Raw genomic sequence first — 25,061 nt, 5'->3', positions numbered from 1 at the left:
TAGATAAGAAAATTAAGCATAAAAAAAGTTAAATTGTTTATGAAAGATTAAGATAGTTTTCAGCAAGTTAAGTAGCCAGTCCAAGACTGGAAAAAAAGCAGTCTGATTCTCTTCACCGCTATGTAGCAGTCAGCATAACCTGATATATCTACCTTAAAGGTTTATAATGATGCTACACTGAGATATATGTGAATATTTTATAAACTATAGAATTTTTAAACATGTATGTACAGATTTTAATTGTGCAGTATGGATTGTTTAATAATAATTAACATTTGCATATAATTGTTAAATTTGAATCATGTATAATTTGGTAATAGAGCATGCCAACCAGTATTTTAATGTTTAGAATACCAAGGAAACTTCTGGAAACAGAATTTGAAAGATTGAATTACTACATAAAAATTAGCATAAATAGCCTGACTCCCTTCTATAATTCTCTTTGCCATGGAACAGACTTCAGTAGAATGAGGTTTATCTAAAATTCATTCAGTCTCCTTCAGAATGTTAAACTTTACTTCTTCTTTCCAATCCCCACTGAAATGACAGTAAAGAAGTATAAAGGGGAATACATCTATAACAGAACTAAAAAGGGGATAAAGGGCCAGAGGTTAACCAGAAATTTTGACAAATATCTGAAAGACTGAAAACTAATGGGTTATTTTGACAGATGAAATTGTGGTGGATGCCACAGCTCATGACACAGAAGAAAGCAAAAGGGGAAGAGCAGCTGCATAGTTTCTAAAGATGGAGAAATTCTGGGCTTGGCGTTTTGGGGTACAAAGAGGTAAAGCTGTGAGGTGTGGTACAAGGTAAACAGGTGGCAAGGAGGTGGCTGAGGTGGAAAACAGGAACCTAATTGTAGCTAGCAATCAAATTTTGGTTAAGAACTGTTCCCTGGTGGGAACATACAGGGTAAAAAGTGCCTAGTAACCTTTAACTGACTTAGAGCATATCACCATCTAATTAGCATAACACGGGTGGAGCTTCTTGGAAAATTCCAGAAAAGTATGCACAGGAAGGGAAACTGTTATGTAACCTACCCTGTTATGTAACTTGTCATGTGATCTGTTATATAACAACAACCTGTCAATCACCCTCAAAGGTGGAAAATGGTAAACTAATCCTGCCAGGGGAAAGGCGGGACAAACTAGTGAGCTTATAAAAGGCAACATGTGCTCAGCCTCCAGCATCTTTCTCCACTAATGGGGACTGACCTATTCCACTCTCTCTGGAAAGTATTTTCACTTTGTGTAGATTCATTCTTTACTTTCATTCTCTCTTTTATATGATAAACTATTTGTATAATGTTGCTCTGTGTTTGTGATCACTCCGTCATCAGCTTGACTTGGTACCAGTACTCATTCTTGACACTGGGAACTGGGAGAGCAGAGAACATCCACATAGATGAACCTAACAGAGTGAGAAAGTGAGGTAGAGCTCAGAATGACTAATGGAAATACTATCCAGAAATAGCTACAACAGGTATGCCACCTTACAGCCCCCATGAAGAGGAACTTCCTCTGTTTTCAAAAAGGAGAATTACTCTATAAAAAAAGTGAATGATCTGAAGTCCTGTGTGGTTCTTGGGTACCCCATAGTAAAGGCCTCCTTGTTTTGATAGTAGGGAAGATATTCAACTTGTCTCCCTTATTTCTGTCCCTTTGTCCTTCAAAATAAAGCTCCCCCATGGACAATATGTCTTCCCTCCAGAGAAAGAGACCAACACAGCACCAGAGGAAATCAATACCTACTGCTTTTTATATAAAAAAGCCAACCTGTTCTTACATTTCTAAATTCAAATATACCATCTAAGATTACATGGCATTTGAGAAAACCAACAACTCACAATAGAAGAACACAATATAATAATTTTTTAAAAAAAATACCCCAGAGGAAATAGATAATCCAAGGAATAGAAGATAACTTAAAAACAATCCTATTAAAAATCTTCAGAGATATTTGAGAAAATATTGCATACATAAAATGAGAATAGAGTATTATGAAAGGGAGCATGCAAAGCAAAAGAAACTTTCTTGAAAATTAAATATAGCATTTGTTAAATACGCTTGGGAAAAGAGAAAATAGCCAAGGAAACAGTCATTAGAGCGAATAGGCAACCTATAGAATAGGAGAAAATATTTGCTTTCTACACATCCGATAAAGAGCTGATAATAAGAATCTGGATAAAATTTAAGAAAATCAACAAGAAAAAATCAAACAGCCCTATCAAAAAGTGGGCAAAGGACATGAACAAAAACTTTTCAAAAGAAGACAGAATAATGGCCAACAAACATATGAAAAAGTACTCAACATCTCTAATCATCAATAAAATGCAAATTAAAACCATAATGACATTTTACCTAACCCCAGTGAGAATGGCCTCCATCAAAAAGTCCCCAAATAACAAATGCTGGTGTGGATGTGGAGAGATTGGAACACTCTTACACTACTAGTGGGACTGCAAATTAGTACAACTCCTGTGGAAAGTAATTTGGAGATACCTCAAAGAGCTAAAAATAGAAATACCATTTGGTCCAGAAATCTCACTACTAGTCATCTATTCAAAGGGAAAAAAAAAGACATTTTATAATAAAGACATCTGCACTAAAATGTTTATAGTAGCACAATTTACAGTTGCAAAGATGTGGAAACAACCCAAGTGTCTATCAATACAAGAGTGGATTAATAAAATGTGGTATATGTATACCATGGAATACTACTCAACTACAAAAAACAATGGTGATCTAGCACCTGTTATAATATCCTGGATAGAGATTGAGCCCATCCTTCAAAGTGAGTATCACAAGGATGGAAAAACATGCACCACATGTTCTTGCCATCAAACTGGTACTAATTGATCAACACTAAGGTGCTCACATGGTAGTAATCCTCACTGGGTGTCAGTCAGGTAGGGGGATGGGGAGTAGAGTGATGGGGTGGGTAAACAACAGCTAATGGAGATAGGGTGCACTGTATGGGGGAAGAACACACTTGTGGCCCTGGCTTGAGCTAGGCAAATGCATTTCATGTAACCAAAATGTTTGTACCCCATAACATACTGAATTTTTAAAAAGAGATAGGGAAGAGATATCCAGGAGGTTGAATATCTATCTAATCAGAGTTCTGGAAAGATGGGGCAAGAATATAGAGGGAAAGAAATAATAGAGGAAAACTTCCCAGAGTTTCATAAAGTTATATCTTCAATTTTAAAAAGCCCAATAAATGTCCAGGAGAATAAGTACAGAAAAACCCATGCTGTCACACATAACTAAAATTTCAGAATAACAGTGATAAAGGCATGATCCTAAAAGCTTCTTGGGGATGGAAGGTCACTGGAGAATAAAAAGGGAAATCATAATGATACACAACATTACAAACACTAGATGGTAGAAAACAATGGGGGCAATGTCTCAAAGCTCTGAAGAGACATTTTTTCAACATATTATTCTACACCTAGGAAAATTATTAAGCAGTCCTAAAATCCAAATAGAGACATTTTTAGGCAGGCAAGGACTGAGGAAGTTTAATAACCACACACACTTCTGAAAAAAATAAATAAAAGTTACCTGAGTATGTGGTTTAGCAAAACCAAACTAGAAGGAATCTAAGAAAAAGAAAAATGAGGAAGACTTCAGTGCCAAGAAACCATGCAATGAAAAGAAATGCCAAGATGACAATTGCATAGCAAGCCCTTAAGGCAACAGGTCAGTATTAAACACAGATATATGAGGGCTCTATGAAGAATTTCCTTAAGCATGTGGATTCATTTTGACAAAATGTATGATTTTGAAGTGGGTGATCTTGGTGACTAGGTGAGAACATATGCTGCATTTGTCAACAAGAGGGGGAAAAAGATGGACAATTAAAAAGGCCAGAGAAGAAAAAAATGATAAAAAAGAACATGGTTAGAGTAAGAAAGCCAAATTAAATGTGATATAATTTTTACCAAGTGAGAAAGAGAAGGCAATAAGGACAGGAGATTTGAGTTTTCAGAGGGGAGGGAGCAGCTGCGAAATAGTGTTTTAACAAGCACTAATACATTCTCTTTTATTTACAGTATTAGGAACTAAATGTCCACTAGATAGAAATAGACTGTTGCTAACTATATCTCATAAAGAGTGACAGTTTCTCAAAGAAGTGGTATATAATAAAATGCCTTTAACACTAAAGCCACTTTGAATATAATTTAGACTTTGGTGATGCAGAAGAAATACTAAGATCATGCATTGATCAAAGGTCATGGTTGTAAATGTCTTCTCCTGATGAGGCATAGAAGTATTGAGTAATTTATCTGGAGGATAAAAAGCAGGAAAGAGATCTTTATTTTATGTTACATATACACACCGCCACACAAAGGATACTAAGGAACAGCATTTGGGACTATCAGTATTTTCAAATAATAATTAGAACTCTGAAGGTTTACACATGTTCTCCAGGGGCACCAAAAAGGTAAAAGGGACACTCTAGAATACACAACTCATGATTTTATCTGTGACAGGAAGAATAGGAACTATGTTTCAACTCACGCCCCCATACACACACACCCCAATGTTCTACCCAAATTTTCTACTTGCCTGCTTTCAGGTAGCATAGAATTTTTGTTTCAAGGGATATCACATGGAGCACTAGAAATGGCATAGAAGGGTCTCAGGGGCCTAGAATTTGGAGTTGGGGGTGGGTACACCTAACTGATCCATCTGCACTACCTCATTCTTAACTGTATCAGGCTGTCTTTATCTGCTTTATCTATTACACTTCCTGATCAGTTTGCCTTTGAAGAAACAGTTTGCTCCTGGGGGAAAACAACTGCCACAAAATAACTACTAAATTATATGAGGTATTAGACTGTGAGTTTATCTCCCACACTGAAATTTATGACATATTGATTGACTTTAGAGCAGTGTCTCTGCTGCCACTGGTCCTTTGAATAACAAGGAACTACCCAGTTCCATAAATACCCAGCCAAGGCCAGCACCTTCTGTACCTGATACTATCCAGGGTTATTTGCCCTTGCCCATTGGGATCATCTCTTCCTTGAATTCCTCTTCTAGTATATCCCGCCTTTGGCCCGGGTCACTGGTCTCAGGACCTACCTTGGATTCCCTTGCTATGACAACCCAATCAGCAGCTCTCAACCCACTCTGCCCATATTTCTATTTTTTTCTGCCCCACAGCTTGGCATAGCTCCAAGTTCGGGGTACCTTTATCAACCACAGACTCAACCTTGCCCCACCCAAGCTTTTCACCAAGCGGGCAGATCAAACACAAAACTGAGCTCTCTCTAAAAACTGTTTGTGGTAGGCATGTGAACAGAACTGGAGGGAGTTCACAGGGCCGCGGGAGCTCTGGATGGTAGGCTTCTGCTTGACACAGCCTGAGCTTCAGGAAGTCGTGCTTTCTGAGCATCCTCTAGCGGCCGCGGGTACGCCCACACTATTGCATTCCCTGAAAGGCAAACTCTGCCCTACTTATTCTGTGACTCACTCGGCGCCTGTTCCCTCTTGGAATTAACCCAAGGAAAAGAGTCCTTTCAGCAAAACAAAGTTTGCCTGCTTCCTTGCATGTGGCCTGCTTATTTTATTTTTTGGAGCTTTGCTTTAGAAGTGTAGAGCAGCCCGAGGGCCGTTTTCCTCCATTTTGTTTTGTGTGTCTTCTTAAAATTATACTGTGGCTAGAGCTACTCTTTCTCCCTTAGTGGTTTTAAAACTCACAAGGTGGACTGTAATACCCTGAAAGATCAACAGGAATACCTTCAGGGTAAGTAAAAATAATATCATATATAATAAACATGCTTCCCAGCCTCAGGAAGAAAGGCACACATTCTATCTCAGTTGCCAGGCAAATAGGAGTAAGAGGGTTACTTCAGGGTAATCTCAGGACAAAGTTTATACCCAAGAGATACTTGGGGGTGGGGGGAAAGTATATTTGAAAAATTCCTTGGTTTAGGGAATGAGGTGACAGACAGAATATGTCCCCACTCTATGAATGCCCCACTATTCTAATCTTATACTAGTTCCATGCCAAATTCTAAATATTTGATTGTATAGGTCTTAGCCTGGGTTACCTAGGAAAGAGTCTGAGGCAAAAAGTTTACATGCTAAACTTTATTGGAGACAGCAAATTCTCCCCCCAAAACAAACAAACAAATGAACAAAAAAACAAAAACAAAAACAAGAATGAGGGGAAAGGGGGAATCAAAGTAGGGAAGGCAGAAGAAAAATATTAGAGTATATGTTTTTAACCTAGCTGTTGCTTTTAACAAGTGTAGGCAATTGCTTGATTTTATGAGACATCTTCAGAAAGGATGTCTGAAATATTTACATCTTAGAACAATTCATCATGGTGGAAGCAAGAAGAATTTATCCTCTGGCTGCCATATGTTCTCTATCTTTCATTAGTCCAGTTTGCTTTATGGGATATTAATTTCTTGTAGTGGGTGATATGGTGTGTAGGACCCAGGTACGCTTTCCTCCAGCTGCCAGGAATGTTGAGTCCTGATGGTTCATAGTGACCCCTCTCAGGAATTGCCAGAAGTCAGGGCTCAGAAAACTTTTTTTTTTTTTTGGCAAAGGGCCAGATAGCCACTATTTTATGTTTTATAAGCAATTCATTCTCTGCCACAGCTACTGAAGTCTGCCATTGTAGTGTGAAAGCAACCAGAGGCACAACATAATTGAATAAGTGTGGTTGTGTTCCAATAAAATTTTATTCATAAAAAGGGATGGCAGGAGGGATGTGGCCCACTGTCCTAGACTGAAGGGTGCTGCTTTGCCCAAGGTCATCCCCTCCCATAGTTCATATCCCATGACTGATTGATGAGGGATGAGTAGACATAGGCCCATCCTATTGCCTTAATTCAGGACATCTCTGAAGGGCCATCCCAGCCCCAGAGCTCCCTATGGCTGAGGTCTGTATTGTGATTATGCTGAAGTTCAAAATTTTCCCTGTGCTCCATGTGGCTTCCTTCTGCTACCTTATCAGCCAGGTTGTTTTGGTGGAGCTCCTCATAAACTTCCTGCATGCAAATCTTTTCAGAATCTGTTTCCCCAGAGCCCAACCTAAGACACTTCCCACAACACAGATATTGCTCTTATCAGCTGGGGAAGCCATAACCCTGTTGGTCTACACTATCTAAGGCATAAATGAGGTGGTCTTCTTTACTAGTTAATTTATAATGATGGACAGGGCAACAGTGACCTACCCAGTGGGCCATGATAACAGGGACAAGGCAAGCCATTGCTAGAGTCACTCTAAGTAGAAAGCAAGGAAAGGGAAAAGCTCTAGCAGGACACATAAGCTGAGCCTATCACATAGAATTTCAAAGGGGAAAATGTAAGTTTCTAACTACCCCATCTTCCCATATCACTCTCCTTTTGTTCTTTTTTTTTTCTTTTAGAAAATTTTATCATTTTCCTCTTTTCCATTCTTCATTCATCCCTTCCCTTTCCTTCCTTTTCTTTCATCTTTCAGCAGTCTTATGCTTTAAATAATAATAGACTTAAAGGAAAAGGTATAAATTTAGAGGAAATTAAAATTAAGAGTGGCCTTCAAGGATAACTGAATGAGGTACTTCTGGATGCACTAATTACTACCTGTCTGATTTAATGAGGGTCAGTAACCTCAACTATAACACGGAAACGGTAATACCTGATTTGCTTGCCTATTTCCTGAGCATGGTACTAAATTATAGAACATATATTAAGGCACTATACATGGGTATTTCATGTATACAACTAAGCATTGTTAAACCTGTTAAAAATAAAAGCTTTCCATGAGCCCTTTCTTCAATAAGATGTCACACACCCTTCATGACCTCACTAGTCTATTTCTAATATGTTTTTTGAGTGTTTCTAAAACAGCCAAAAATCAGACCCTGCAAATGTCAGGAATTCTCACTGAGGATAGTTTGGTTCCCTGAAACTTTTAGCCAAGACTGTTAAACTGAGCCTCCATACAGTGTCATTATTGTTCAATGACTCTTAGATTCTTCTTGGGTACAGAGCACTAAGAAAAACCCACACTGAATCCATTGGAAGCTGGAGGACTTCCTAGAGGTAGAAGCAGACAATGGCTGCTAATTCTGCATTGTTGCATATTTTCAGCAGAGTAGTGGGATTTTATGAAGATTGTTTTGAGAAGGTAGGCTTAAATATCCACTTTGTTAAAGTTCACACTGGCCCTAAATGTCAAAGGCAACTTCGAAATCCTAATCAAGGAGCAGAGAACCAAGTTTGGAGAGTGAGATGAGGAGCAGGGATATGGTTTTGCATGAAACCAACACTGGACTACTTTTTTTTTTATCACAAGGCTCCTGAAACAGTGTTTCTGAAATATGTCTTGTCTTTGATGCTCTGTCCCAGTAGAAGGGCCCTGAAAAATTGTAAGAAATTACTGGTGTCTTAGTTTAGATTCACCCAGAACCAGATCCTGAGATAAAGGTATGAGTGCAAATAGTTTATTTGGGAGGTGATCCCAGGAAATGCCAGTAGAAAAGTGGGAGAAGAGAAATAGGGCAGGGCAGGCAGCCAACCAAGGGTGTGTTATCAAGCTAGTTACCACCGTGGGCAGCTGGAGAGCAACCCCTCTGGGGAGCTCTGGGGCAGTATGAGACATACCTCAGTTATCCTAACCAAGGGGCAAAAGAGCTGGGGTATATAGGGGTATACATCCACCATATCCCATCAGGCATTGGTTAAGACCTCCTCCCAGGGTGTGTTTATTCTACTTTATTTCCAACCTATGGTGGGCATAGGCACAACAGTCTCCTGCTATGAGAGAAGGCTTGCTTCAAACTCAGAGATACAAATGCTAGCAGTTGGAAGTCAAGCCAAGATGCACTAAAATTGCTTGTTCCTAGGAAAATATAAAGGATATATCAATAGTATCTGCTACAAATGGAGTGATTTGTCAAATGTGCTAAATTTTAATTTCTATTAGTAAAGTTTTAGAGATCATTTTTGGTTGAGGAGCATCTGTGGTGGACTTCTCTAAGATGGCTCCAAATTACCCCTGCCTCCTGATCACATCTTTGTGTTATCCCTTCCACTTGTATGTGGGAGGGATGTGTCACTTTCTTCCAACTAATAGAGTATGGCAAAGATGATAGGATGTCACCTCCATGATCAGACTACACATAATTCTGACTCTGTCATTCCTGCAGATTCTCTTCCTTTCTGGTTTATGATGAAGTTAAGCCACCATGTTACAGAGGCACACATGACAAAGAATTGAGGGTGGCCTCTGGCGAACATCTCCCAAAGAACTGAATCCTGTCACAACCACATGCACTTGGAGATAGACTCTTCCACATTCAAGCCACAGATGAAACTCCAACCCTGGCTAGTACCTAGGCCCCATGAGAGACCCTGACGCATAGGACCCAGTTAAGCAATGATGGATTTCTGACTCACAGAAATGTGAAATACTGAGTGTGTGTTGTTTTAAGCTGTTAAGTTTGTGGTATAATTGTTACAGGACAATAGATGACTAATATAACATCTTAGGAAGAGGCATGGCTAAGAGGGTTGATTTAGGGACAAGATAAACCTCTTGTTGAGTATTAGGAAGTGTGAGTTTAAGATAAAAAAGATCTGGAGAATCGAACAGGCTGGATATCAGGTAGAGATATGATGATTTGGGGGGGGGGGCAAAAGAAAGGGTCTTGAAACTGCACTGCCAAGTGCAGACATTTTTAGGAAGTTGCGATTGAAAATGCTCAAGGACAATAATGTTCAATGAGAATGTGTGATTCATGTATTAGAGACTATTAGACAATGAAGAATAAGCATCTTCACACAAAGTTTTGCACACAATGGGACTTCCGCAGATGGTTTTGAGTTGCCCACATCAATTTGTTATAAGTAGTTATATGATTACCATAATGACATGAGTGGGCTGGGGGTTAAATGAAGCAGTTAAGTAAAGCCCATACCATCTATGAGAGACACTGAGAAAGCAAAAGTGTAACAGTAAAGGTATATATATATAGGCCTGAGGTGTCTGTAGGGGATTGGTTCCAGGATCCCCACGGATATCAAAATCCAGAAATGCTCAAGTCCCTGATATAAATGGCATTGTATTTGCATGTAACCTACACATATGCTCCCAGATACATTAAATCATCTCTAGGTTACTTATAATACCTAATATGATGTAAGTGTTATGTAAATAGTTGTTACATTGTATGGTTTTTACTTGCATTATTTTTATTGTTGTTATTGTTATTTTTTCAAAATATTTTCAATTAGTGCTTGAATGAATCTGCAGGTGCAGAACCCACAGATACAGTTCCATCTGTACTCTATGCTTGCTACCTGTCCCAGGAAGACTCATGAAGGAAGAGAAGACAGGAGATTTCCACTAGATACATGTGACCCAACATCACAGACCTAAAAAGAGGTAGTATAATTCCATTTTTTTTTATTTGATGCAGTAGTAATATAATGTAGTAATACAATGCACACACTAAAGATTAAATCTCTAGGTGGCAGAAATATATGTCATATCTTTATGAGGGAATATCATTTCACTCAGGTAATTTTATTTTTCTTTAGCTACAAAATCCAGTAGCAATAGATATCTTGTGTATTCAGCAGAGGAAGAGAAAGGGGAATTTTCCTTTCTGTAATACAGACTTTCTACATATGAACTGAAAAATCCTCTTTTTTCTTTTCTCTGTCCTTTGCAGTGATTGGATTCCCTACTCATATTTCTGAGGCTTAAGCTCCAATATAGTAATTGTTTTATAGCTAAATGAGGATTTAAGGATTGCTGTATGTAGTATTCATGTTTGTCCCAGGGATGGGGGATGGGTGGACAGTGAGCATTCTAAACCCCCAAAACAGTGTTTTATTTCCATCTCTAAGACTAAGGCTTGAAGAGCCTATTTATAAAATACCTTTAAAATTATAGAGTTCCTTCCGTATTTGAAAGTCCTGGGCCTTCTGGAATAATTGAAGAAATAGCTTAAAAAAGTAGTGTAGCAAGCATTTGAAGCGTGTGCTAGCACCATCAAAACACTTTGGGATAGAACACTTGGTGGGGAAATCATCCCCCAAACAATTGATTTTTCAGTGCATTCAACAACTGCCTAATAGTTACACCCCTCAACTTAAGAGGGAAAGTATACACTACCATATAAACTTCTGAATGTGCTTTACGATATCTACAATTTCAGAAAAATAAGGCCTTATTTAAAAGATGGATTCTGAAAGTGATTGCAATTTTTGAGTAACACTAATGGTCAAGGGAGGAGCTGGCTTCAGTAATAGTACTTTATTTTCTTCTAAAAATGCTACTCAACATCCCACATCCTATTTCTTGTTCTGTACAATACTTGCTGCAGGGAGAGAGTGGGAATTTGAAACATCAAACACAAAGATGGAATCACAGAGTGCCCCAGGAAACAGGACCCCCTTCCGACAGTCTCACTAGTCAACAATCTTGTTATCCAACATTGTTTTTTTAAATTTGGACAATGTACAAATGTCTTTTGAAGAGAAGCAAAGACTTCAAATATTATCTTTTCTCTTTCTTACTATTACTTAAACAGGTAGGAATATAATACTAGGTATAATAAGCTGCTTATGTGCATTATTATACAAGTATAAATCAAAGATAGATTTCCAAACAGAAACTGAGCAAAACTAGCAAAGTGACAAAATACAAATTAATAACACTAATGTGGCAGATAAGGTGGATGTGATAAAGGCAAAATGGTACTAACAACGTAAATCTTCATTCATTCATACATTTGTTCATTCATTTGACATGCATTATTTGAACACCTCTTATTCCCAGTGGTGCTTTTCTAGGTGTGGCAGATACATCAGTGAGCAAAATAAAATTTCCCATCTTTATGAAGCTCACTTTTCAGTGTGAGAAGACAGATAATAAACCAAATAAATAAGTGAAATATGTAGTGTGTCAGATGATGATGAGTACTAAGGAGAAAAATCTAGGGAATGGGAGATAAAGAATTTGGGAAAAGAGAGTTGCAATTTGTAATATAGTAAAGGCCTAATGCAGAAGGTGGCATTTATATAAAAAATTTAATCATGTGAAAGAGTGGATATTGGGGTATTACTGGGTGGAGGAGGGGTGAGCGTTCCAGACATAAGGAACAGTATGCACTAAAGCTTTAACGTAGGGGTGAGCCTGTTTCTGTGTGGTTCTGCTATAAGGCAGGTTCTTTTGAGTTCAGCAAACTCTTATAACCATATGCCACATGACAATTCAATTCTCTCACCATTTTTTCTTTTTTCAAACTACTGTGAAACCTCTGCTCTTTCTGTGTTGGCTGTTAGGTCATTTGATTTTTACTGGAGGCTAACAATATCTTGTATATATTATATCTACTTCATTAAAAAAAATAATTAGGCCATAATGATGGAATTAAGTCCACTGGGACTTAGGGATGCCATAACAGTAAAGTGATATTACTTAACAGTAATGTAATAATGTGACAGACTCAGGGTTAATTGGTCAATGGGATTATATGGATTACGCTCAATTGAATATATTTATATTATTATCAAAATCTAAATATCAAATTAGTAAATTTTCATACAGTACTTGTAGTTGTCTAAGAATAAGTCTATGTACTCTCTGTGGCCTGAGGAATCTCACAAACAGGGATGGACCTCTTTTTTTTTTTTTTTTTTTTTGCAATCACACAAGAGGAGGTTTATTTTCTGGCTAGCCAGGGTCCAAGCCCCAGAGCACCAACGCAGTGGCCACTCTAGCAGGCAAGGACCCCGACCGGAACAACAGCATGCCTTTTATCCCCATGGTGCACAAGCTGCGCACAAGCTGACTATGCATGGATCATGCGTTGACCTTTAAAATGATTGGTTGTCCACTATTGCCTTTTGAAATAATTGGCGGGTTGGTTGCCCTCTATTGCCTGATGGGCCAGTCGCCCATGCTTCAATGACCTCATCCCATAATTGCCCATACAGCGGCGTAGCAAGCAATGACCAGAAGCAAAAGTTTGCGGTTAGCTCATTGCCCCACCCAAGTAAATTCCTGACAATTGGAAAAACTCCTCTGCCCTTCCTCTGTCCTACAAATTCCTCTGCCCTACATTCCCCCCTTTCTCTAGGTAGCAGACGAGCACTCCTGCTCGTCCTCAAGGTCTCTTAGGTGCTCTAGTTCTATAGCACTTGACCGTAGCTGCTGATATTGTTGTTGCAATACTAGTAGCTGGACAGTGTTTATCCGTTCTTTCACAAAAGCTACTAGTCTGTTAATTATACATGGCGCGAAAGTAAGGACTAAGATTAGCATAATGAGTGGGCCTAGTAGGATGGATAGTAGTGTTGTTAACCAGGGGGAACTGTTAAACCAAGACTCAAACCAACCTGCTTGCTGTTTATATTCCCGTTTGCGGCACGCAAGCCCTTCCCTGACCTTAGCTATAGATTCTCTAACAACTCCCGTATGGTCTGCATAGAAACAACATTCGTCTTTGAGGGCAGCACACAGTCCTCCTTGCTGGAGGAACACTAGATCTAACCCCCTCCGGTTCTGGAGCACTACCTCGGATAGGGAGGTTAGTGACTTTTCTAGGTGTGAAATTGAATCTTCTATCCTTGCAATATCTTCATCAACAGCTGCCCTCAGAGTATTAAACCCTCTTTGCTGCATTGCCAGAGAAGAGATACTAGCCAAAAAGAGTAGCCAGGGTTATGGCTGTGAAGGGCTTTCTTTTCTTTCAAAAATTAAGTTGGTGACTCTTCACCCTACTATGCCCTCATACATTGTCTCCTCAGTGTGGTATTTTTTGGGAACACTAACACCATTATACAGTAATCTTTAGACCCATGTAAGGTTATGGGGTTGGTGGGGGTTCGGGGCGGTAAGTACAGCTGTAGGTCTCTACCTCAAAAACATTAGACCAAAAACACAACATCCCATAAACACAACAACCAACCCCCACCTCGACCCATCCATGTTTGTCACCCAGTCAATCTTTAGATGCCACAACCCCAGTCCAAGTCTGTGTCAGCGGTCCTGGGCTGTCGCCGCCACTTGGGTCAGTCTGGTCTTCAGAGGATTCTTCGGGTCTGCAGTTGCTTTCCACTGGTCCTGGCACCACTCCTGGTCTTTTTATTAGCAGGTCTCACGTGGGAGTGGTGTATCCAGGTCGCTACTATTCTATCGACCTTAAGAGCAGTAGGGGTAACAAGAATAATTTGATAGGGGCCCTTCCACCTCGGCTCGAGGGTTCTGCTGTTATGCCGTTTCACCCACACCCAGTCCCCTGGCTGGTGTGGGTGAAACGGTGTCCAGCACCCTCCTCCTCAGGCCAGTAGATAGCACGGAGGCCCGGCCATACTTGACTGTGGACACGTTGCAGAGCCTGCACCACTTGTAACACTTCTTTGGGATGTCCCAGAAGAGCCTCAGGGCTCGTCCTAGGAACTACAGGAGGGGGTGTGCCATACATGATTTCAAATGAGGTTAAACCCAAGTGATAAGGGGTGTTCCGGGCTCGGAACAGGGCGAAGGGAAGGAGGGTCACCCAGTCTCTGCCAGTCTCCAGGGCCAATTTAGTCAGGGTTTCCTTTATTGTTCTATTCATTAGCTCTACCTGCCCAGAGCTCTGGGGATTATATGCACAATGTAATTTCCAATCTATCCCCATAGCCTGGGCCAGCCCTTGACTAACCTGACAGATAAACGCAGGTCTATTATTTGATCTTATCCCTTCCGGCAGTCCATACCTGGGTACTATTTCTTCTAATATTTTCTTAGCTACTGTCAAAGCTGTTTCTCCTTTCATAGGGAAGGCTTCTACCCATCTGGAAAACGTATCTACTATGACCAGTAAATATCGGTACCCGTATTTTCTAGGCTTGACCTCTGGGAAATCCACTTCCCAAAATAGTCCTGGCTGCCTCCCCCTTTCCCTCATACCTGCGTGGGTCCCTCTGGTCCTCCCCGGCTGCATGACCTGACAGGCTCGGCAACTTTTGACGATGTCATCTGGAACCCGTCCTTGTGACTTGAACCTTAGTTGAGCAGTGTCCAGCAGTTGCAGCATCTTTCTCTTCCCTAGATGTGTGGTCTGATGCAGGTGTTCTAACAGGTGGCGTCCTAAGAGTTCTGGCACTATTAGGCGATGCCCTTCGTCCTGCAACCAGCCATCTTCACTTTCACTTATACATAGCTGCTCTGAGGCCCAGACCTCATCTACACTGGAATAGTCTGGCAGAGGAGGCAACATGCCTCCAGGGGGTGGCAGGCTAAGGTGCAGGATGTTTGGCTGCGGAGTGTCTTCTGCAGCCTTCTTAGCTTTAGCGTCTGCTCTCCGATTGCCCCGTGCTTCCACTGAATCCCTGCTCTGGTGTCCCGGGGTATGGACTACCGCCACTGCCTTTGGCAGCAAAACAGCCTCTAGTAGGTGGAGTATTTCAGGCATGTGCTTAATTTCCTTTCCCTCTGCCGTGATGAAGCCCCTTTCCCTGTAGAGGGCCCTATGTATGTGCACAGTCCCAAAGGCAAAGCGGCTGTCAGTGTATACCGTCAGCCTTTTTCCTCGGGCCTGGCTAAGAGCCTCCGTCAGTGCTATTAGTTCTGCCTTCTGAGCAGATGTCCCTTGCGGAAGGCATGCCGCCCAGATAAGTTTACCTTGGTCATCTACTATGGCCGCCTCTGCGTACCTGCGTCCGTCCCAGATGAAACTGCTTCCGTCCGTGAACCAGGTCAGGTTGCTACCTGGAAGGGGGCGATACTTCAAGTATCTACGGGTCGTCTGGGTCTCGGCTAGGATCTCAAGGCAATCACGTTCAGGTGCGGCTGCATCGGGGGTTGGCAGAAGCGTAGCCGGATTCAAGGCGGCAGGGGTCTGGAACTCGATGCGGGGTGCGTCCAGCAAAAGTCCTTGGTAATGAGTCAGCCTCGCATTTGTGATCCACCGTCCCAGTGGCTGCTTCAGAACCCCCTCTATGGCGTGCAGGGTGGTGATCTGCAGCCGCTGCCCTAGGGTGAGCTTATCAGCGTCTTTGACCAACAGGGCCGTGGCTGCGGTGATTCACAAGCACGCTGGCCACCCCGCCGCCACCGGATCTAGTTTTTTTTGACAAGTACACCACCGGTCTCTTCCAGGGTCCCAGGGCCTGCGTGAATACCCCCTTGACTATTCCCCTCTTCTCATCTATGAACAGGTGAAACTCTTTTGTAGGATCAGGGAGTGCTAGGGCCGGGGCTTCCAGCATGGCTGCCCTCAGGGCCTGAAAAGCGTCTTCCATTTGCACAGTCCACTCCCATGCTCGCACCGCCCTACACCCTTCATACAGAGGTCGAGCCTTTTCCGAAAACCCAAGCTCATCATGGAGGGCCTCCTTGAACAGGGTAGGCGAGTTTTTAAACCCCTGGGGCAGTCTCCTCTACGTCAGCTGCCCATGAATTCCTCTCTGTCGTCCTGCCACTCAAAGGCGAAAGTCTCCTGGCTGCGTGTCGCCACTGCCAGGCTAAAGAAGGCATCCTTTAGGTCTAGGATGGTATACCAAGACAGCGTGGGAGAGAGAGAGCTCAACAGAGTATGGGGGTTAGGGACTGTAGGGTAGATATCCAGGGCCCCTTGCATTGACTTCCCTGAGGTCTTGCACAGGCCTATAGTCCTTACCCCGCCGGTTTCTTCACCGGCAACAGGGGGGTGTTCCAGGCCGACTGGCATTTCCGGAGAATCCCACTGTCCAGGAGTCTCTGAATGTGGGGCGTAATTCCCACTCTGCCTTCCTGGGACATGGGGTACTGTCTGACTCGGGCTGGCTCGGCTCCGGGTTTTAACTCAACATAAAGAGGCGGCCGGTGTTTTGCCCATCCTGTGCCCCCTGTCTCGGCCCACACCATGGGAAATACACAGAGCCATTGCTCCATGCCTTCCTCTCTGCTTTTTGTGGGCTAGTACAGTCTATATTCATCTGCCTGTGTCAGGGTCAGGATCTGAGTGACCCGGGGGCTATTGATGAGATTGCTTTTATTATCAGTTATTATTACTCCCTCTTTTTCAAAATGAATTTGAGCCTTAAGCTTGGTAAGAATGTCTCTTCCCAGTAGTGGTGTGGGGCACTCAGGGATGACCATAAAGGCATGACTCACTTGTCCTGAACCCAAATCCAATCTCTCCCACGTGGTCCACCAATTTAGTTTGGCTCCTGTTGCCCCCTGCACCCAACTGGTCTTACTGGACAATTTTCCTGTGTCTTCCGTTAGTACCAAATGTTCTGCTCCTGTATCTATGAGGAAGCTGACTGGGTTCCCCTCCACTTGCAAAGTTACCCTAGGTTCGGGGAAAGGGACCGAACCCCGTCTTCCCTATTCGTCTGTCACTTGTCCTGCAACCATGACTTTTTTAGGACCTCCAAGTCTTCACCCCCCTTTCTTTTTGGGGCACTCTCGGGCCCCAAGCCCATGCTCTTTGCAATTGGCACATTGATCTTTCTTAGCCTCTCCCACCAGGGCCTTTCCCTATCCTCTGACCCTATCTGCCCCCCTTTTATGGTGGCTAGCAGGATTTTAGCCATCTCTCTGTTTGCTTTCTGTGCTTCCCCAGCTTGGAATTTCCTATCTTCTATCCTGATCCTCTCTAACCTGTCTTCTGGCATGTGTCTATTGTTATAGACCTTCTCCGCCACTTCTAACAGGTCCTGCAGAGTCTTCTCGTCCAATCTATCTATTCTCTGCACCTTGAGCCTAATGTCAGGGGCCGCCTGATTGACAAACTCCATCATAACAGCTGCCTTACTCTCCTCCATTGTGGGATCTATGGGGTGTACTGCCAGAAGGCCTCTATGATCCTCTCTAAGCATGCTGCCAGGCTCTCCGGCCCCTGATGAACATCTCCTACCTTGGCCAAATTGGTCGGCTTTTGCGCCACCATACGGAGACCAGCCATCAGAGTCTGGCGGTAGACCCGGAGATGCTCCCTACCTTCAGCCTCATTGTAGTCCCAAAGCGGCCGTTCAAGGGGAAAAGTCTGGTCGATGGTTTGCGGGTTTGTTGTAGGTCTGCCGTTCTCCCCCGGAAGCAGCTTCCGTGCCTCCTCCTGAATCCTTTCTCTTTCCTCCGTTGTGAAGAGCACCTTAAGCAACTGCTGGCAATCATCTCAGGTGGGGTGATGAGTAAAAAGAACAGAGTCTAAAAGATTAATTAGGTCTCTCAGATTCTCGGAGATTGGAGTCCGGCAACACTGGCGTCCCAACGGACTGCGGACTGCGTGCCCTCTCCTTTCTGACCTCTTTAACTGCCAGAACTTCCGCCTTTCCCCTCGGGGCGGGTAGGAGGGCCTTCAGCCAGGGTGGCGGGTCTAGAACCAAGTCTTGCCAGACCACAATATAGGGGATCTGATCAGTGTGGCCATGGTGGCCAAATACCACCCCTTTTACCTTTTTGATCAAGGAGGCATCAAACGAGCCCTCTCTGGGCCACCCCACTCCAAACGTGGGCCACTCAGCCTCACAAAGGGTAACAAACTTTCCCTTCTTGACCTCCAGGGACAGGTTGTGTGCCCTTGCCCTGACATCCTTAAAATGGCTCACAAGGATGGACAACGGCGTTGTTAGAGCCTGTCCTATGGCTAGTTGATATTAGGCAGATGCCCAAACCGATATTCTGCAGTTGGGGCCCTGGGGACAAGGATCTGAATCCCTAGCCTTTCACACTCCCTATGGAGGTAACGGCCGTGCCCCTCCCGCACTAGCCACTCCTGGCACTGGGCAGCAGGAGATACACTGTGTGCTGCCAGCCCATGCAGGGGAATACTCACCTGGAGGTTCTAGTCACCCCTGCAGATCTTTTCGTGGGTCCCCTGATTCCACGGCCCCAGCCCAAAAACCCATGCAACCCTGATGGGTTCTCAGGCTGAAACCACATAACCCAGAGACTCCAACAAGCCAATGAGAGATGTCACACTCACTCACACACACACACACACACACATACACACACACACACAGAAAGCCGGCGACAAACAAAGCAGACAACAGACAAGTGGACAGTGAGGTAAACAGACAACCTAACCTAGTCCGGACCTGCTCCCCGGTCTCCTCCTGACCAAGCCCTAGGCTACAAGGTCAGCTCCGTAGTCCAAACGGGGCCAGAGGACGTCTCCGCCTGGCTCCTACCGGCGACCCACCAGCGCGTCCGCCTAGGTCCTGTGCCGGCGTCCTGATTCGGGGTCCTGCAAGGGGATTCTGCGTCCCTTGCCCAACACCACACCCGGCTAGTCCGGGGTGGATTTTCACACTCCTCCCTCAGCCCTGAATTCTATCCGGTAGTCTGTGGGGAAGGCAAATCCTGGACGAGCCCCCAAATGTTAGGGACCGACCTTCCGCAGCCCCACCGGACAGAAAAGCAGAGACATTGAGGATGCAATCACACAAGAGGAGGTTTATTTTCTGGCTAGCCAGGGTCCAAGCCCCAGAGCACCAACGCAGTGGCCACTCTTGCAGGCAAGGACCTGGACCTCTTTCAAGTTGGCATTCTTGCTAACTAGTTCAAAGTCATCTGTTACACTAGTGGGTATGGAAATACAAGCATTCTTCACTTTGGCCCCTCTGATGTGGGTGAATATGACTCAATATATGATTTGGGGGAATTTACAGGGTACTTGGCTAGAAAATAAATTTAAAAAACAATCTTAGATCTTTTGTTGTCATACTGACTTATGGGAAATATTTCTGTGATTTGGACCATGGGCAGCCCAGATCTATTGCCCACAGTTGCCTGAACAGGAAATAGTTTTGTTGATTTTGTAGTACAGAGAGGAGATTGGAGAGTAGTTTAGGCAAAGAAGCATCTGCATCATTTTTATTGCACCTCAAATCTGCTGCTCAAACAGAATAGAGAGCCTGAAAGCAAATCTTGTGATACTGCCCCATTAGTTACATGGCAAGACTGGGCCTTGGGGTAGAGGCGGAAGTAGCCTATAGAACAATGAAAACTCTTTTTGCCCATGTATTAGGAGGCTGCACTGGTCTGAATTACATTCCTGAGAAAGTTCTTTTCTAAAAGGCATAATGTAAGAGAAGTAAATAAGACATCACCATTAGAAAGGAATCTAGTTGGCAATATCTGTTTCAATAACTGGTGCGTATCTATGACATTTAAAATTAAACTGGGAGAACCACAAGATAGTTTGAGGAAGAATTGAGCATAGTGAAAAAAAGAAAAAAAAATAGTCTTACCATGACATGGTCTAGAAAAATGGATGTGTATTTTTGACCAAAGTTTCTTAGTTAACCTCACATGGAAAAGTAGATTATTTTGCTAGGCTTTCCTGACTAATCTGGATTGGATGGAACTGCTTTAAGGTATTTTTGTCTCAGGAGTAATTTTAGACTACCAGCCTAGTCCTAGCTTCTAGTGTGATCTTCCATGATATTATAGGATATAATCTTGATATGATAATATAATTACTGTTTCTTAGACTAAGAACATAAATTTTATGTGTACATAAATCTTGTCTTCTTTACTCATACTATCTGCTTATACCCTTATCACCAACACCACCATTTTCCCTCTATCCTTCCCCCAACTTTTCCTCCACCACTCCCCTCCTCCACACCACATATACAAACACACAAGAGACAGACAGTTAGGGATCCCTTAGGATTAACATATTGTTTGGGCAGCATCAAAGAGTGAGAAATGGAGATCTCATATCCATACTTCCATGGAGTATCAGAAGACACATAGCTTTAATATATGATATTATAAAGGTAGTACAGCATGTGGCAATGAACAGGGACTCTGGAAGCAGATTGTCTGGGTTGAAATCCCAGCTTCACTACTTACCAGATGTGTGAGTTACTTAATCTTCTATTAAACTATGCCTCAGTTCACTCATCAGTAAAATAGGTTTAATGATTAGACCTAACTCATGTGGTGGTTATAAGAATGAAATGAATTACTATTTGTTAAGCACTTAGAACAGTACCCAGGATATAGGAAGCATTAAATAACTAAATAAATTAAAATAAACACATAAATAAATGAAGCTTCTCTTATAAAAACTGGTAAGTAGATTATTACAAATTGCTAAGACGTGACAATAGAGGTATTCATAAAGTGTTTGATTCCTGAAATAATAGCAAGATCTTCCTTTTTCAATTTGTGTGAGATTTGGGTTATGCAGATGGCAATCTTTTTTTGAATAGAAAGCAATCAATGCCTCAGAAATATCTGGCATTTTTTTCTCCTAAGGTGAAGCATGAATTGTAAGAAAAAATAATGCATATTCATGAAAATGCACTGATAGGCTGAGAAATCAACAATTGCTTGGCATTCATGAAATATTCTTCTCAATATATCATGAAGTAGCTCAGGAATAGGTACTATTTGTAGAACAAAATTCCAGTAAACATTAAGAACCTATTCAATAAATGGTTCTAGGAAAATTGGATAACCACATGTAAAAGATTGAAACAGGTTCCATATCTCTCACCACTCACAATAATTAGTTCAAGAAGGGTAAAAGACTTAAACCTAAGACATGGAACCATAAAAATTCTAGAAGAAAATGTTGGAAAAACTCTTCTAGATATTGGCTTAGGCAAAGAATTTATGAAGGAGACCCCAAGGGCAATCACAAATAAAACAACAAAAAATAGATAACAAAAACAACAAAATAATTTGTTGTTTATTTTTGCAACAACAAAAATAAATAAATGGGACTTGATTAAATTAAAAAGTTTCTGCACAGTTAAGAAAACAATTAACAGAGCAAATAGACAACCTAAAGAATGGGAGAAAATATTTGCATGCTATATATCTGATAAAGGCTGATAACCAAAATCTATAAAGAACTCAAGCCGATTGTTGCACTTTCCCCTCCCCCGATGCTAACCACGGCTGCCAGAACAGACAATATAGCCACCAGCTGGAGGCATCGCCAGGGAATGGGACCTTCCCTTTTAGGGCCCTTCAGCTGAATGAGGGGTAATCAGACTGTGAGCTCCCTACCCGCCAGCCCTCCCAGGTGCTGCTGGCTCAGTGACTACAGGAGAATGGGGAAGACCTATTCTCCTGAGATGCTGAGAGACATCAACCCAGCTTGGGCTCCTGTGGGTGAATTGAGACTGGCACTCCTCTCCCTGGTGGGATCAGGGATTGAATTCCAGGGCCCAGAGGTCAGACCTGAGGACCAGATACCATGCACCCAGATCTCGTATTGCCCAGGGCACAGAAGGGATATTCGTGTGTGTGCCCTTAAGGGCAGATCAGAGTGCTTGAGGGCAACCCTTCTCCCAAGGGGGCAGGGGGCGTGTGCCCAGCCCAGGTGGCGAACCTGTGCAGGGAACTTCCCGGCCCACATCACACTCAGAGACCTGATGGCATGAGGTCTGGCCTGCTGGCAGAGACCCAGGAGAAGCCGTGGAGTTGGGAGGGTGGAAAGGAGCGAGGCCTGCTCCAGACTGCGGGTCTCAGACAGCCCCACCCACACACACAGACTTTCTGACTGAGCGGGGCCATTCCAGCCGCTCCCTGACAGCTTTTCCTGGAAGCAGAGAACATAACTTTGACCCCTGATAACAGCATTTGTGGTGCCTGAGGGAAGGCTTATCCAACCCAGCTCCGCCAAGACTCACTCCAAGACCAGCCCTCATTGAAGTGGAGAATAACGACACACCTGGAAGTCCCAGAGCCCCAGCCACCTCCTGAGGCACTAGAGTGCCTCTCCAGGGGAATAAGAGCTGGTTACAGGATACAAAAACAGCAGTATAGCCTGCTTCTCCAAGCAGCACCATCTACTGACAAGGAGGACATTCTGCACACCCTTTGCACAGCACCTACTGACTCATCATACAGGGTGTGGTCGAATCTCACCCACAAACACCACCAACTGGCTCAGAGACTAAACAGGGTGTGTCATTACCCAAACAAAAACATAAAGGAAAGAAGCAACAACTGATAGAGATGGGAAGAAATCAGTGAAGGAACTCTGGAAATATGAAAACTCAAACTGAAAATGCACCCCCAAAGAGGAATACCAGCCCCTTAGAAATGGACACCAACCAAAATCAGACCACTAAAATGACAGAAGAAGAATTTCAAGTGTAGATCGAAAGAAAATTGAATGAGTTGCAAGAAAAACTGGATAATAAACACAAAGAAAATGCAAAAAGACTCCAGGACCTGGAACAAAAATTCAGTAAAGAAATTGAAACAATGAAGAAAAATCTAACTGAACTCTTGGAAATGAAAAAACAATTCAGGGAACTACAAAACACAGTGGAAAGGCTCAAGAACAGGGGAGATCAAACAGAAGAAAGAATCTCAGAGATTGAAGATAACACCTTCCAATTAAATAATTCAGTCACACAGGTAGAGAAGAGAAACAAAAGAAAAGAGCAAAGCCTACAAGAGATGTGGGATTATGTGAAGAAACATAATGTGAGGGTTATAGGGTTACCCAAGAAGAGGAAGAAAACACTCAAGGGTTGGATAAGCTATTTGAAGATATAATAGAGGAAAATTTCCCAGGCCTTGCTCAAAATCTCAATATACAAGTTCAAGAAGCTCAAAGGACCCCTGGGAGATTCAATGCAAACAGGAAGACTTCACGATATGCAGTCTCAGACTGACCAAAATATCAATCAAAGAGGCCCTTCTACGAGATGTAAGGTGAAAGAAGCAAGTAACATACAAAGAAAGATAATCTGAATAACGCCAGACTTCTCTACTGAAACTTTGCAAGCAAGGAGAGACCGCTGCCACATTCTCCCTCTTCTGAAACAGAATAATGCCCAGCCTAGAATCTTATTCCCTTCAAAACTAAGTTTTGTACATGAAGGACAAACCAAGAGATTCTCAGATAAGCAGAGACTGAGAGAATTCACCAAGACAAGACTAGCCCTTCCAGAAGTACTCAAAACAGTGTTACCCACGGAACAGAAAAATAAACACTCACAAATGTAAATCTACTCAAAAGCTAAAGATCAAAGCCAAGAAACCACAATGGCTCAAGAGAGAAAACAAAGTAAAAAAGGTTAACACAACATAATGAACAGAAATCTGCCCCACTTATCAGTTATCTCAATAAATGTGAATGGCTGGAACTCTCCACTCAAGAGACATAAGCTGGCTGAATGGATAAAAAAATACAAGCCAAGTATCTGCTGCCTTCAGGAAACATATCAAACCTGCAAGGATGCAGTTAGACTAAAAGTAAAAGGGTGGAGATCAATATTTCAAGCAAATGGAAGGCAAAAGAAACCTGGCAGGGTTGTGCTGACTACAGATAACTTAGTTTATAAATAACAAAGTAATAAAAGACAAAGAGGGTCACTATATAATGGTGAAGGGTATAGTTCGAAAAGAAGACAACAATTCTAAATATATATGCACCCAACCTAGGTGCACCCAGATTCATAAAGAAAACTCTACTTGATCTAAACAAATGGATAAATAACAACACCATAATAGTTGGAGACTTTAACACCCCACTGACAGCACAGGACAGATCCTACAAACAGAAAATCAACCAAGAAATAATGGACTTAAGCAGAACTCTAGAACAAATGGGCCTGACTGACATTTACAGGACATTCTACCCCCAAACCACTGAATATACATTCTTCTCATCAGCTCATGGGTCATTCTCTAAGATTGACCATATCCTAGGACACAAAGCATGTTTCAAACAATTAAAAAAATAGAAATTATACCACGTATCTTTTCAGATCACAATGGAATAAAAGTAGAAATCAATCCTAACAGGAACTCTCATTTCTACACAAAGTCATGGAAACTAAACAACCTTCTTCTGAATGACCACTTCATAAATGAGGAAATCAAGATGGAAATCAAAAGATTCTTTGAACTAAATGACAAAGGAGACACAAGTTATCAAAACCTGTGGGACACAGCTAAAGCAGTCCAGAGAGGAAAGTTTAGTTTCATAAATGCTTATATCCAATAGTCTAAAAGATCACAAATAGACAACCTAATGAATTGTCTCAAAGAGCTAGAAAATGAACAGGCCAAGCCCAAACCCAACAGAAGAAGTGAAATCATTAAGATCAAATCAGAACTAAAGTAAATTGACAACA

At 42.3% G+C, this 25,061-nt stretch overlaps 1 long non-coding RNA gene across 1 annotated transcript in view; it reads left to right on the top strand.

Moving 5' to 3' along the window:
• The first annotated feature begins 5,603 nt into the window (after positions 1-5,603).
• LOC142865935 (uncharacterized) overlaps positions 5,604-25,061 on the top strand; it is a 58,993-nt gene continuing 39,535 nt past the window's right edge. Inside the window, exons 1-2 of the long non-coding RNA XR_012916029.1 lie at positions 5,604-5,760; positions 10,251-10,401. This is a non-coding gene — a long non-coding RNA (uncharacterized LOC142865935). The remainder of the gene's footprint in view (positions 5,761-10,250; positions 10,402-25,061) is intronic.

The sequence above is a fragment of the Microcebus murinus genome, chromosome X, assembly GCF_040939455.1.
Source record: "Microcebus murinus isolate Inina chromosome X, M.murinus_Inina_mat1.0, whole genome shotgun sequence".
In the NCBI taxonomy this organism is placed as follows: domain Eukaryota; kingdom Metazoa; phylum Chordata; class Mammalia; order Primates; family Cheirogaleidae; genus Microcebus; species Microcebus murinus.
The sequence above is the reverse complement of the archived record's forward strand: the minus strand, read 5'-3'. Positions and strand labels throughout refer to the sequence as shown.